General features: G+C 44.2%; 1 protein-coding gene across 2 annotated transcripts in view; it reads right to left on the reverse strand.

Annotated features, from left to right (window-relative positions):
- The window catches only part of XPO4 (exportin 4), a 495,809-nt gene that overhangs the window by 120,103 nt on the left and 360,357 nt on the right, over positions 1-15,349 (reverse strand). The window lies entirely within an intron of this gene.

Genomic DNA, 15,349 nt, shown 5'->3' on the forward strand with positions numbered 1-15,349 from the left:
TTCACAACGGGTTTGGAGTGTGGGAGATCATTAACGCCATCTCCCCCCCTTTCTTTCCAGCTTCTAACACCATTGGATGAGTGTTTATGCTGATACATTCAGCCTTCCCTTGTCTCATTTTTCGAGCATTGGAATACTACACCTTGGGTGAGTATTTCTGGTCACTTAGGTTTTACTGACACCCGATTTTTAAGTATGGTTTTAGTATTCCTCGTCTCTTTTCCTTCCTCCTAGGAGCACTGACTGGCCCCTTCCCAATTTTTCCAGCGTGACATTTGCTGCTGATGCTGGTAATTATTTTTCACATTTGTTCTCTCTTAACTGTAATGGTCCTCCATAGACACACCTCACGGTTCTTTATTTTTGACCTTTTGCCCCCAGGTGTAAGCCCTTCCCCCGGTCCTGATGAAGACCCCAACCCCAAGCAAACCAATTTGCTGGCTCTAACAGGGGTCGAAACGTCGACTTTTTCATTTCCTCAATCAACACAGGAGATTGTCAGTGAATGTACAACTGCTGTCTTAGTCTGTGTTATCTAATTTAAGTTTTGTGGCCATTTAACTGGCAGGTCAGGTTCTTCAATTGAATTGTGGATGTTTCTAAATCTTTCACAACCTCCCTCCCTCACTACGCCCTGCACTAATCCCTAAAATCTTGCACTTATCACGTACCTTACACCAAGATACTTTTGAAAATGTTGATATTGTGATGCTTTTGGCGCTGTGTTGAATTACTGATCCTTTTGTTGGACTGAGAAACTGGACATTAAATAATGTGCATACATGCAAGTAACAGGTGTTGTCGTAAAATTTGTTTGTATTGCTAACAGATGTATGGCTTTTTTACATTTCTAAATGTGTTTCCACTGTGACAGTTTTTTGTGTACCTAGTTATACCAGAGTCCAGTGGTCTACCGGGTTACCCCATTAATATATAACTCGCAATAGGGAGCTGAGCATGCAGGACAGACCATAGGAACTGAACATGTTATGGTGAACACCATTCCCAACCTGGCGTTTCAATGTTGCCTTACAAGAAGTTGGTGGTCCTCCACCAATCTTTTTGGTTTACTCGATGAAAGGAGGTGCAAGGAGGATGCTATAGCTTCCTAAAACTCTGCTGAGTGATGGACAGTTTCCTACTTCAAATTCTACATTGTTATTATTAGATCACATTTCAATTAAGCCTGCTGATTTTTTTTTTCAAGGATTAATACATTCAAAGAAAATACAGATGATACACAAACTTACTAGCATCTTTGCAGTATTAGTTATCATAATAGTGATTACTTAAACCCATGATGAAAGTTTAACTGCAAAATGAACATCCAATTAAACAAAAAAAAAAGATATTGGTGCCACAAGTCATCATGTGATCTATCACAGTAACCCATCCTCTGGGGGTGATTCAGGCGCTTTATAAGTAAATATAATAATAAATAATAATAATCATCATGATACACATCCCTGTGTGCCATGTCTCTTACACCGCATGTAATATCTGTAAGTCACCCCTACAGCCGGCCTGACAAAACTAAGGCGGGGGCTTAATATTACATGTGTGGGCATAGCTGCATGAGCAGATATGCCCCTATGCTTGTCAGTTCTATTACTGCCAGTACAAGTGACCAGGGAAGCCATTTTAAAACATGTTCTGGACACTAGTGAAAACTAGTTCCCCAGCTACATGATAGCTTCACTCAAAATTGGGATGTTTGGTACCAAACATCTCATAATAGTAAACTCACACTGAAGCCAGTGATGGATTTATCAATACATACATTACATTCCAGAGGCCTGTTTAGAGGTGCCCCCTTAAATCCTTCCAGCCTCTGGTGTGCTTTCAGACTGGATTCTGCCAGCCTGCCACCCAAGACACTGTTCTGATCTCCTAGAGTGACAGCCTTTGCTTTGAGGAGACCCATAACAAAGACCTGTGCGAGAAGAGGGTATAACACCCCCTCCCACATGATGACCTGCTGATTAGTCTCCTGGGGCTGGTGAGCTTAGAAGAAGCTACTGTCTTCGAAAGGCGAATCTGGCTCCACTCACAGGAGAGGAAGCCAACCCCCTGTCAAGAGCCCCTTATGCAGCTGGACAGGTGGAAAAATTAGATAGGCGGGTAGGCGTGCCACCTCCGGGCTAGTACCACCCCTAAGGTGGGCTACTGTGAGGGGAATATGATTTTATTTTTATTTTTAGAAGTAGCCATCTTTGTGATGGCCTATGTAGGAATTCCAGATGTACTCTTTTGAAGAGACTGCTTGCTGCAAGTCCCGTCCGATGCTGCTAAGGTAAGTGCAGAACCCCACGTTCTTAGGAAAGAAGGTTCACTCTTTTCTGAAGCTGCAAGTTTATTCATTCCAGAACAACTTGTATTGTGTTGTATTGCGGCATTTACATAGCGCTTACTATGCCTATGTGGGGCACAGAAGCACTTACATGGGCAGCAAGCTACTCCATGCAGGGTGTGTGGCTGGAGGAGTGTTGTCTTAGTTTTGCGACCTTAAGTGGGAAGTGTTTGCATTGCATATGTGATGACGACCCAGGTGCGGTTATTGTGTTATGGAAGGCAGGACGTAGCACTGAAGTCTATTACGAACCCGCACTCAAATTTGAGGTGAACCCGTTCAAGTGGTCGGGTCGTCTTTCCTTATCTATGAGGCCTTCCACCCCACTGCTGGGAGGTGGAACGTCAGTTCAAGAACCCTAAATTTAGGGCATTGTTATTCAGAAGGGTAGATTACATCCTTTGTCTGACCATTGAAGGTCATTACATATAGACTTCTACCCCTTGGGCCTGAAGAAGTGTTGCTCTATCTTGGAGCACTAATACACGAAACATGTTGACCCAAGTCAACTAAAGGCTACCTCAATACCTTTACTCATTAATGTAGCCTCACTGACTTAATTAGTTCCAACCTTGAACACTTATTAAAGAGAATCAACAAGGTTTGGGCCTATTTTAAATCACTTTCCGCACACATCAGAAGACATTGTCTTTCTAATAGCCCCACACACCTCACTCACAAAACAGCGTACCTCAGATCAGAAGATCTCCGATAAAGATGCCACCAGGCCCGTTGGACATTGCAGCGCCGGTACGACGAGGAGCGCCCAATGATGAAGCATGACACCCTAACAGGTGTGTGAGGGCATTATGATCTGAATTTCAGATCTCCCCAGATACCAGTGATAATCGTGTAGAAAGCCATTGATACTCTCTACTTAGGCCCCAAGAGAGGAACTGTTCCCTTCTGATGTATATAGTTATATTGGAAATAGCCATGTTTTCAACTGTCTTCTGAAGGGTATATGTTCCTTGATGCTTCGAATACTGCCTGGTAGTGAGTTCCAGAGCTTGGGAGCTTGTACCAAGAAAGCAGTGCCTCCTGCGAAGTTCTTAGGGTAAAGTGGTATGATAAGTGGTACCAGTGTGGAGTGCAGTGTCCTATCGTGTTTGTATTGCTTGAATTTAGCTTGTAGTTATAGTGTTGCTTTTTCTTGAGAGGCTCTATGGACAATTAAGAGTGACTTGAACATTGTCCTTCTAGCTAGCTTCAGTAGAGTGATTGCAAAACTGGAGTCATGCATTCTCTTGGGTGAAGTCGGGGAGGACTATTGCGGCAGAATTTTGGACCAGTTGTATTTTGCGTATGACAAATGCGGCCACAACAATGTATATAGGCTGTCGGCAACCTTGGTCCAGTTCGTAATCGGAGGCACCCAATGAAATAGATGGTTGCTACTTTAATTAAAAACTCATAAGTTAACTTCTGTCCTTCCCTCTGATGCTCCTCTTCAAACAGTGCCCATAAACAAGGGCTCTTGCAACATCTCCTTTCAGTGCAGAGTTGCCGTAAAGAGTCCCTCCTGCTCTGACAAGCGTCTCCCTCATACACAGAGTACCTGTAAAGTATTTCTGCTGGACTGAACCTTAGCGTATGTGTTTGGCCTTTCTCAATACTATGAAACAACTCTACCCAACCCCTAAGGATCATTTAAGACTACAAGAATTCGAGCTTGATCTGAAAATTAGCAGGATGTGAGTGCCTCAGTTAGTAGATGTGCTCTGTTGTCCAAATTTATACTATTGACAAACTATAGGTAGATATGCACTATTGCAGCTGCACATCAACTGATGTTGACAGCTTTTTCTAGTCTGTTATTATCAATTTTTGCATTAGAAATGTAGCTAAAAAGCACAAGGAGCTCATAATCAGTGCTTTATTTGTGCTGGCAGTTGCCAGTGGCAGGCACTGACACTCATTTTTAGGACAACGTCTAATCTTTCAGTATCAGACTTTAGTCCAGAGCAAGAGAGAGAAAGGTAGAAAAGAGTGATGAATAAAGAAAGCAAGGATAAACAAGAACCAATATGAACGAGATATAGAGATAGCAAGTGTAGGACGGTGGAATAAAGAGGAAGGAGGTGGAATTATGTTTAGGCAGTCTTGGTATTGGGTAACTTTAGCAATCACAAGCACTAGCTGTAGGCCTTTAAGAAAAATCTTTGGACACCTGTACTCATTTTATAACAATACAATATTTTTTTATACAACTACACGTTTAATCATGAAATATTTGTATCTATCCTGGATATCTGAATGTCCAAGTAGTAACTGGAACCTGCAGCTTAAGAAGTTTCACAAGGTAAAGTATGCAATACAAAATGTTAAATGAATCCAAAAGTCATGCTAATTGTCTTGAATACGAAAGGATGGATAGAGAATGAATATGATACATTATTACTAGGTGGGAAGCAGTGATAGAGTGTATTTTCATGTATAGGTTTTCTGTATATTTAGAATATTTCAGAATTATAGCTATATTACTTGGTAGAACATTTTCACCCAAGTAATTTTGGGTCCTGGATTTGCAACACAATTTTGAGACAGTCAGAATTTTGAGTATTTTCATGTTGAAGTTTCTATAAGATTACTTGTGTGTTGTGATGCAATACAAAAAGGTGTATTCTGATTTCGGTGGCATCTTATTTTTGTGCAGTTGTAGCTTTTGGTGGACTGTTTTCTAGGCATATGTGTTTTTTGCTTTTTTCTTTAATAGTATAGTGTTTATTGTTCAGTTCGCTAGATCCATGTTAATTTTTATATCACGAGAATATATATATATATATATATATATATATATATATATATATATATATATATATACACACACACACACATATATATACATATATATACATATATATACATACACACACACACACACACACACACACATCCGTCCTTTACTGAAGAAAACAAACTTGGACCCGCTGAACCCTAACAACTACAGACCCATTACAAATGGACCTTTCCTGGGCAAACTGATTGAAAGAGCAGCGTTCGCCCAGATGTCACAATTCATTGAAGAGAATGACATACTCTCAGACTTCCAAACAGGACTCCGTCTGGGAAGAGGCACTGAATCTGCCCTCCTTGCCATCTGGTATGACCTGAAGAATACAGTTGACCGCAGTGGGGTTGCTGCGCTACTCCTCTTGGACCTCTCGGCTGCTTTTGACACGGTTGACCGTAACACCCTGAAAAAAAGACTCTATGAAGCCGGCATAGAGGGAACTGGATCACGTCCTACCTTCAAAACAGAACTAATGTCATCCATACCCCACCTTTCTCATCCAAGCCATACTCCACAAAAGCAGGGTTCCCTCAAGGTTCTATCATCTTGCCCATGCTTTTCAACATCTACATGAAGTCATTACCGGTACTGATCAATCAATTTCACCTCACGTGCTATAAGTATGCAGATGACACGCAAATACTCCTTCAACTGGAATGCCCCAAGGACATTGAAAAATGCCCAATTTTCAGTTGTCTCAGAGCTGTGGATCAGTGGATGACTTGGAGCCATCTCCAATTGAATGCTTCAAAAACGGAAATACTCACGTGTGGCGATTGGAAACATTACAACCCACTTGCCGCCTGGCCTGATGTACTGGGATCACCACCTAAATTATCGAAGGAAGTAAGAAACCTCGGAATAATCATGGACTCCAAGCTGTCAACGAATGCCCAAGAGGACAAACTAGCTAAATCAAGCTTTGTCATTATAAAAACGCCGCGACTAATTTTCCCTCATTCAAGATTCCCACACAAGGTCCAAGCTACCATATCCCTTGTTCTGTCCAAACTTGATTATGCCAATAGTCTCTACCACGGATCACTTTTAACGACCATGAAAAGACTAAAACGGATTCAGAACTCGGCTGCCAGACTACTCTTGCATATCAAACCATGAGACCACATCTCACCTGCCTTCAAAGTCCTGCATTGGTTACCGGTTGCCAGAAGATCCACGTTCAAGCTACTTTGTATCACCCACAAAGCAATACATGGGATGGGACCGCTCTTCATCAGGAATAAAATCACCAAACACATTCAACAAAGGAACCTACGCTCTGAAGGGGCATCTCTCCTCAAAATCCCAAGATACAAGAAAAAAACCATGGGTAGCACATACTTCTCTGTTCAAGCAGCCAAACTATGGAACTCTTTCCCCCCAACATAAGTTCCACCAACAACCTTATCTTTCAGAAAACTACTCAAGAATTGGCTCTCCCCCACATAAGCACCATACGCAAACAGAAATTTACAGCATATTCCTCTGTATATAAGCATTTATTTTCACTACAGATATGTGGCTATCTTTGTGTATTGCTTTGTATAAACATGTTGAATAATTATGTTGTTGTAAATAAATACATTTTAAAAAAAAAAAAAACATCTTTGGTCTACATGTACTTCCATTGTGCATCTATGTACCTTCCATGTACTTGGATCTGTGTGTCTGTTACTTTTCTCCTGAAAAAGCATATCCAATGCACTACCCTATTTCTCATCCTGTACCTCTATCAATATCTTTACCCTATATATACTTACCTCCTTTATGCATCTATCCTTTTAATGTACTTATGGATCTATAGATTTATCACTTTCTTCTAATTTAGGATTTCAAATGCACTACCCTATTTCTAAGCCTATACTTATCTCAATATATCCTCTGGCCCAACCTTCTGACTCATCTCAAACTTCTTTCTACTACTCTTTCCAATGCACTACCCTATCTCTCACCCCATACATCTATCAATATATCCTCTACATCCACTCTCTCATTTATCTCAAACCCCATACCACTACTATGATCCCAAAATAACCCTTTCTAGACTCTCTCCTACTCTACCCCTCCTTGCATCATCTGACACCCATTTTACTATACCGATCCACCGAAACAAACCTTTATAAACTCTCCTCTCTGACTCTTCCCCCTCAAAAACCCCTTTTTACTCATCCAAAAGCCTCCTCCTACTACAATGACCTAAAAAAAAAAAAAAAATATCCAAAAAAATCTCACTTTTGTCCCTCCACTATCCTTTTCAATCAAAATAACAGACTAACATGTTCACTTCTCAATTTCCATATTCCACTATACTAATTCACCACTAATCCTTTATGGGTTCCAGAGTAGCGTGCTACTCGCCAATGAAGCGTTTCAACACCTCATCAGGGTTACCAGTGCTATACAAACGCAAACCTTTTTCCCTTTTCTACCCCTCCCCAACCCTTCTCAATCCAAATAACTGACTAACATATCCACCACTCAAATTACTTTCATGTTTTGCCATACTAATTCAACAGTAATCCTTATGGGCTCCAGAGTAGCGTGCTACTCGCCAATAAAGCACTTCGAAACCCCATCAAGGGGTAGCAAGCGCTATATAAATACAAACCTCTTTCCCTCTTCTATTCCGCAACCTACCCTTCTCTATCCAAATAACTGAATAACATATCTACCACTCAAATTACTTCATGCTTCACTATACGAATTTTTAACACTAATCCTTTATGGGTTCCGGAATAGCGTCCTACTCGCGAGAAACGTTTCAACAAACAAATGATGGACGGAATGCTGACAATGCATACATTCTCCCCCAGTCAAGAGATCTGGGTTAAATCCATCGTTCTTTTGCCCACTACACCACTCGCGAGAAAAGCACTTCAACACCCATCAGGGATAACAGATGCTATATGAATGCAAACTTTTTTTCCCTTTTATCCCTCCGCTACCCTTCTCACTCCAAATAACTGACTAATATCCACCACTCAAATTACTTTCATATTTCACCATACCAATTCAGCACTAATCCTTTATGGGTTTCCGGAGTAGCGTGCTTCAACACCCCATCAGGGGTGACAAGCGCTATATACATACAAACCTTTTTTTTCCCCCCTCTTCTATCCTTCTGTTATCCTTAAGAATCCAAATAACTGACTAACCTATCCACCACTTAAAATTTACTTGCATGTTTCACTATACTAATTCAACACTAATCTTCTATGGGTCCTGGAGTAGCGTGCTACTTGCCGAAAAAGCGCTTTGACGCCTCGTCAGTGGAAGTAAGCGCTATATAAATGCAATTACAATACAATACAATACAATATAAGGAACATAGTGACCGCAAGGGTCACTATGTCCCCTCTGTGACCCCAATACCCCATAATTCAGTTAGGGGAGCCACTGGCACCAGAGAACCAGATCCTGATGACCTAAGAAGAGTGAGGACACTGAAGAGCAGCAAAAGCAGAGAAGAAGCAGCTGACCTGGTACCAATCCTGCCGGCCTGGCTGCATCCTTTGTTGAAAACTGCGCCAAAGTCGACTCGTCCTGCAGCTGTGACTCCAGAAACCTGGGAGGACAGCCTGCCTTTGAAAAAGAAACGAAACCCGTGAACAGCGGACCAGTTCAATAGAAACTTCAAAGAGAAGACTCTGAAGTCTACAGAAACCATCAAAACCAGACACCTGAAGCCACAACTGCACCAGTTGCGTCCGGCCAAGTCGAAGTGGGCCACCATTGTCAACAAGATGCCCCAGTCATTCAGAGCTCGATTTCTTTGTGGTTTCACCTCTCCTGGATTCCCAAATGTCGCCTGCAGACTATGCGCAAAGTCCCCCTCTACCGTGACTGCTCCGGTAAGGACAAAACTGATGCCCAAAGACACTTCTGCACCCGTCGCTCTGGACCTTGGAAACTAGAACGAAAGGTGCCCCCGCCCGCCAATCACAGAGCATCACAAGACCTGAGCCTGCTCGCTTGTTCAGCCGACTGGCTTCCTAGCCAGAGCTTGAAGTCACTTTTTGCAGTGACCGATCTCCACTGAAACCTACTGGTCACCCCATGCTGTTTTGCACCCTGCACCCGGCTACCCTCGTGCCGCTAGTGGTGTACTGCTGGTGCTGCCTTGGACCTTGCCCACCACTCACCTTAACTTCTTGCGATTGGTCTTGTAAGTCGAAATACTGCACCTGTTTCCAGAATTTGTTTTTCCTTCGATGAGATAACATTGCAGAACTCAGAAACTGCACTGTGTCCACTTTTTAAAGTGAAAAGAATCTGAAAATGTACTTACCCGAAAGATTTTACGCTGATGCCTAAATATATATAAAGATGCTTGATATTTTTTATAAATTGCTGTGCATCTCCTTCTTGAGTGGTGTAGTCATTTATTGATCATTGTGTGTATTTACAAATGTCTTGCACTCCTGTGTGTTAAGCCGAACACATTCATGTCTTTTCATTTTCAATAATTTCCAACGGTCGGCTCGGCTCCGAATGGCAGGTGTGGGCGGTGCGTTTGAAGATGGTGGTCGGTACAGACCATGGCCCGAGGGCAGGGGCGGCCCGGCAGTCTGTCTCTGGTGCTCCAGAGTGGCTGCATAACCCTTTTGAAGGTGCTGCTTAGCTTGGGATCAGGTTTGAGGGGTCAGAGAGTACTGTACGCACAACTGGCTGTGCTGGTGGAAAATGCTCGAACAACAGCTCAGAGCTGGAACCATGCCTCCCCATCTGCAGCCAATGGTTGCGGATGGTGTTCCTCCTCAATGTCTTCGGGAACAAAAACGTCTGAGATGTCATCTCAGCTCCTATGCAAGATCTTGAGACAGTGGGCCGACGCTCGCAGAGGTTTCTTTTTAGAACCAAAGGAGCAGCAAGCATCACAATTAGCCTTGTTATGCTCAGGAGACAGACACAAATTATAGACCTGATTCATATCGTACTGAGGATATTTCAGGTGGAAGTGAGGACAGTAAAGAAATGGCATCTGTTCCATCATCATGAGGATATGGTGGGGGAAGGAGGCCACAAAGTGCAAAGGTCCGCTTTGGGCCCAGTTTGATGGAAAGCCTTCTGGTTGAAGCAGGTACCGTCGACCCGAACAAAGGGAAAAGAGAAACTTGATCAAGACAATACCGACTGAGGAAAGGAACCATTGTAACCAAACAGAGAATCATGAATGTGTCAAACCAGAGCATGGGAGCACATGTCCGAACCAGACGGTGGAAAGAAAACAATATAATAATGGAGCCGATGCCCACGCGCTGTTCCTGCAAGAGGAGGAGACATAGTACTTTGTGACTACAAAGACTTCTTTGAAGAAAAACATCTAGCAGGAGTATGCACACTATGTGTATCTACAGTCACACATGTTCTAATTTTCACTGTTTAAATATCAGTCTGCTCCAAGACCTGCCCTTTACACTGATTGGTATCTCTTTCTGACGTCACAGATTGATACAGTGTTCTTAATTCTTGGAGGATGAAATTAGATGCCAGTGACTTGCAGAATCTGCATTTTATTTGGCAGGTTTACATACAGCACACAGAATACCTTATACCTTTTTTTCCGGCACCGGGAGATTTGCCGAGATTAGAACCTGGTTCCCGGGGTTGCATGGGCACCCTCTGATGTCCGGGGTCACATTGCCTCCCATTAAAGCTCAACTTGTCTTGGGCTCCGGACCTCGAGCTGTGCCAGAGCCAGGCTTCTGGTTCGAGCTTGACTTCTGCTTTCAGTGGCTCGCCCATCTCTGAAACCCCCGCCTGCTGTGCCTCGTGCGCTGTGGGCGCTATACAGCACTCTTAAATAAACTGCTTGCTGGAAGACACGCAAGGCAGACTCCCTGATCACAGGTGTGAACCACGGAAAAGCAGACTCAGACGTTTATCCTTCCCGGGTGGCTAAAATAAACTGGTAAGTAATAGAAGGCAAGACAGGTGCGTGTGTTCAAGCTCTGCTGCACACCGTTGTGTGTAGCCTTAGGTCACTGACTTGGCACTAGACAGGACGGATATACTCAACATTTCATCCTTTAACAATTGATAACAGAATACGATCGTGCTGGTATTAATTACTGCTTTGGATTCAATCGCTAGTAGTGATCACTTTTGAGTGGTACTGGACAGGACATATCTCTCACCTCTTTATCCTGATAGCATGCTCAGCCTGGATAGGTCAATGGGTTGTGCGCCTACTGCAGAAATCGCCCTGTAGCCTCCAGGCAGTGGTTCTAATCCCAGCTGGACTAACCTCGCCCTTCATACTTCTGAAGTCGGTGCAGTGGGTAGCACAGTAGTGGGTGTCTGTCATGTACTCAGGAGAGACAGTGCAGGTTCTGCCTTGTGGTGTTTGAGTGCCCAGGGGGGACCAGCGGAGTTACGCCGCACCTGCCACAGTTTTCAAAAGTGCCCGGCTACGAGGAGCACACACCAGCAGTGCGCATTGATCCGGCCGTCACTCATTAACGCCCATTGATCGAGGCGCACAAAAGCAACGGATTAATAAAAAGCGCTCCGTAGACGATCAGTCTAGGCTTGAGCACTGACTATTCGCTCCAGCAGTAGTGGAAAGCGCCCAGTGGGCGTGGCGCTGGCAATACAATATAGGAGCTTGCTCTTCTTCTGGGGAGCGCGTTCAGGGAAGTGGGGGGAAGGGGGATGGGGGAGGACCCTGGAGTGAGGAACCTTAATACATGGGAGAGCTAGCTTACCTCGAGCTCCCAACTCGCCCTCGACTGATACCCTAACTCCTTCACGACGATACGGTGTGACCATGTGCAAATCACGTCAAGTCCATCATTCTCAGTCAATTCTTGAGACTTTCAAAATAACAGGACCCAAAATTTAAATGTCAGTACATGGCTGAGTGGGTTAAGTATCGATCTAAGAATCTGTACTTCAGGCTTGGTCGACTCAGCCTTTCATCCAACTACAATGCATGTCAAGAGAGCCCCTGAGCTGGGACATAACTTCTACGAAGGAATCTAGGTCAGACTGTTACTGCGACCGGTGTCACTTTTTACATATGTAATGATAACGGGTCAATTACGTACGACTGCTGTGGTGTTCGTGTGCTCCGCCCCCGCTAGGTTTCCACGGAACGTATTGTGTTTCTGTGAGAAACAACACAGTCCACTCATGTTCGTTCTGGTGTCTTGCTTCCTGTGGGCAGGGAGGGCTGGTCAAGTGTCGGATCCCCGTCCCCGTGTTGGGGAAGACGAGAAATGCACTATCATTTCACTCCTTACACTGTAGCGCCACGACACACTTGTGTTTTCACCAGCACTTGCAGGAGTGCAGAGCCGTCACGTTCCCCTCCGGGAAAACGCAGTCTGAAGTACGTCAATACACAACACGCTCTCGGCTTTGGCAAAGGCAGCCGCGTGTTTATAATTGCATTGCGCTTTCACTTTAAGTGAAAGCGCGATGCAAAAATAAACATGCAGCTGCCTTTGCCAAAGGCGAATGCTAACAATAGCGGCTAGTTAGGAGACACTGTCTCCCGCCGCCAGTAAGAGATCCAATCCCGCTGGGTGTGGATCAAAGGAGACAGGGTGGCAACAATCAGCGAGTAACATGCCTTCGGTGCAATCATTGCACTGCCTTTGGCATAATTTGTGACGGCAAACGACGCGCACGAATCAAAACTGAAGGCGGAGCTGGGACGAGGCTTCTGGAATCGTATTGATTCCAAGAAGCCTCGTATGACGAGAGCAGCGCATGCGCTGCTTACGTCAGGCCGAGACCTAAAAACGCAAAGGGTGAGGAATTGATTTGACAGAGGGAACAAGAGGATTAAACATGGTGCTGAAGGTTTCAGCAACTGAGTGGTACTGACGTTCAGGCTAAAACAATTGACAGCAGATACTAGACATTTATTAAATAAAAACAAATAAAAAAACATCTCTAAGGATGGATTCATTATTGCACCTAAAACAAACAAAACAACAGCGATCAACAGGTATTTTTCAGTAGTACAATTTGTATATGTATTTGCACCTACCAGCATCATGAGCTGAATTTGCAAACATTAAGCATCTTCTTCAAAGCACAGCTGCCAGCGTGTCATAGGCACTATGTGTTTTTTGTCCATAATCACCCAAGATGTTTATCCTTGATGACTGGCACAGAAGAACTGCAGGTGGGTTCACTCCACTGAGACATTATACATATGACATGCCAAGGAAGAAATCAGTTCGCCCACTGCCTTTTTCTGTTCACTGCTAGAATCCTTGCCTTTATAGAAACCTAAGTAGGCCTTTGACTTCTAAGATTCAAAAAAAGGCTTTTAGGTCTCCCATTAGAATTCTCAGGTATCTTGGTCCTCCCCTCTATGGTACCATATATATGCTAACTAACACCATATTCACTGACACCAGCAAACATTTTAGTTATCCATTACAGAGAAAGAGACAATGTCAGCCTCTGTGCGACCACCACAATATGCATTTTAGGGACTTGAGTGATGACCAGCCACATGCACCTAAGGCTTACCAGTTGTTATAAAATTCCTAAGACAGACCAAAACAATCAAATTTGCTCATGAAGGGGTACAAGGTCAATAGGCTTTAAGGTATCACTCGGATCCAGCAGGTTTATTCTCATTTAGAGACACAAACAAGCTGTCTAGTTGGAATCCTGATTATTTGGTGTCAAATGGAGGATAAATCCCCACATTTGTTTTAGGTTCACTGGCTGCTGGATAGGCGCTGCTTTATTTGCAGGGTCTTTGAAGCTGCAGACAGGCTAGTAGGGCTGGGGCCAAGTCACTGGGTGTCGTCTGTCTTCTCTGCATGGCGTCGTCTTCGTCCTTTTTCTTCTTAGATCGGCATGAACTAATTTCAGGGTCTGGGGGAGCCACCTAAATATTAGATTTAGGAGTTCTAAGGGGAGTTGCAAGTAGGGACCAATGGGTTCCTTACCTGTGGTGTCTACACCCACTATTATGCCACCCTCTTCTGGGCAAGGGGCATAGCCCTAGCCCTGACTGGATAAGTCCCACCATCTTCAAGATGTGGGCACTGAAAAATCTGCTATATTTCACCTACTCCACCGCAGGGGTGGAGTTGGTAAAAGATGGCAAACCTCCTATTCTGACTAAGTTTTCCCGCAGATTCTCCTGTCAAAGTGGGAGTTTCAACCGGGGGATGCCACCTGCTGCTAGCAGCAGAGGCTGGGGGGTCGCATTACAAAGGTGGCAGGCCTTTGAAGCTCCCCTCTCGAGCACTGTGCATATTCTGTGGGAGAAGGCGTGACACCTCTGCCCAAGAAATGCTTTGCTTCTGGTCCCAGAGAGCAGGGGCTCTCGACCCAGTGGTCCAGAAACATGTCTGGTGATGGCAGGCTGCCTAAAGCCAGTGTGACCACACCAGGGTTGGTAGGTTTTCAGGAGGCACCTCTAAGGTGCCCTCTGAGTATATGTTTCAATAAATCCCAAACTGGCATCAGTGTGGGTTTACTGAGAGGCGTAGTTTGATGCCAAACACTCCTGTGTTCAGAGAAGCCATCATTGTGCTGTGGAACTCGAGTTGTCGAGTTTCCAGCCCAAGTACTCTCTATGGCTTCCCTGGCACTTACAGTATTAGGGAATAGACCTAAATATTGTAGGGACATAACTGCCCAAGCAGACATGCCCTCACCTGAGATACAGTGCATCCTGCCTTAGGGCTTGTAAGGCCTGCTAGAGAGGTGACTTATCTATATCTTAGGCAGTGCTGGTTGCCATGGCACACAGGCAGTATGCCATGTCGACTGTCATTTTTGTCTGCACCATGGTATGCATGCTGAAGTGGCAGTCTGCACGGCCTAGGTGATGGGTCCCTATGGGACCCTCTTCAGTCCCAATGCCCTAGGTACCCAGGTAACATTTACTTAGGGACTTATAGGGGACCTGAAGGGCCAATTGTGGACAGTTTTAGGGAAGCAGTACTGGCACAGGGGATCTGGTTGGCAGGGTCCCTGTGCACTACAATTGAAACTCCATGTTAATCCAAGCAAAAAGTGGGGGGCTAACCAAGTCAAAAGAGGCACTTTCTCACCGTCTCAAACCTGTACCACAATCAGGGCCCTAGGTCAGGGATTCTGTAGTATTGTGTACTATTGTTGGTTGGTAACTTATGCCATTACCTTAATTTCAGATTTTTTGAGTTGCTTTGATTTGGTTGAACGTCTGTAACCCACCTGCAAACAGCATTTCTTTTAAAAGTCAT

This window comes from Triturus cristatus, chromosome 8, assembly GCF_964204655.1.
Source record: "Triturus cristatus chromosome 8, aTriCri1.1, whole genome shotgun sequence".
NCBI lineage: Eukaryota > Metazoa > Chordata > Amphibia > Caudata > Salamandridae > Triturus > Triturus cristatus.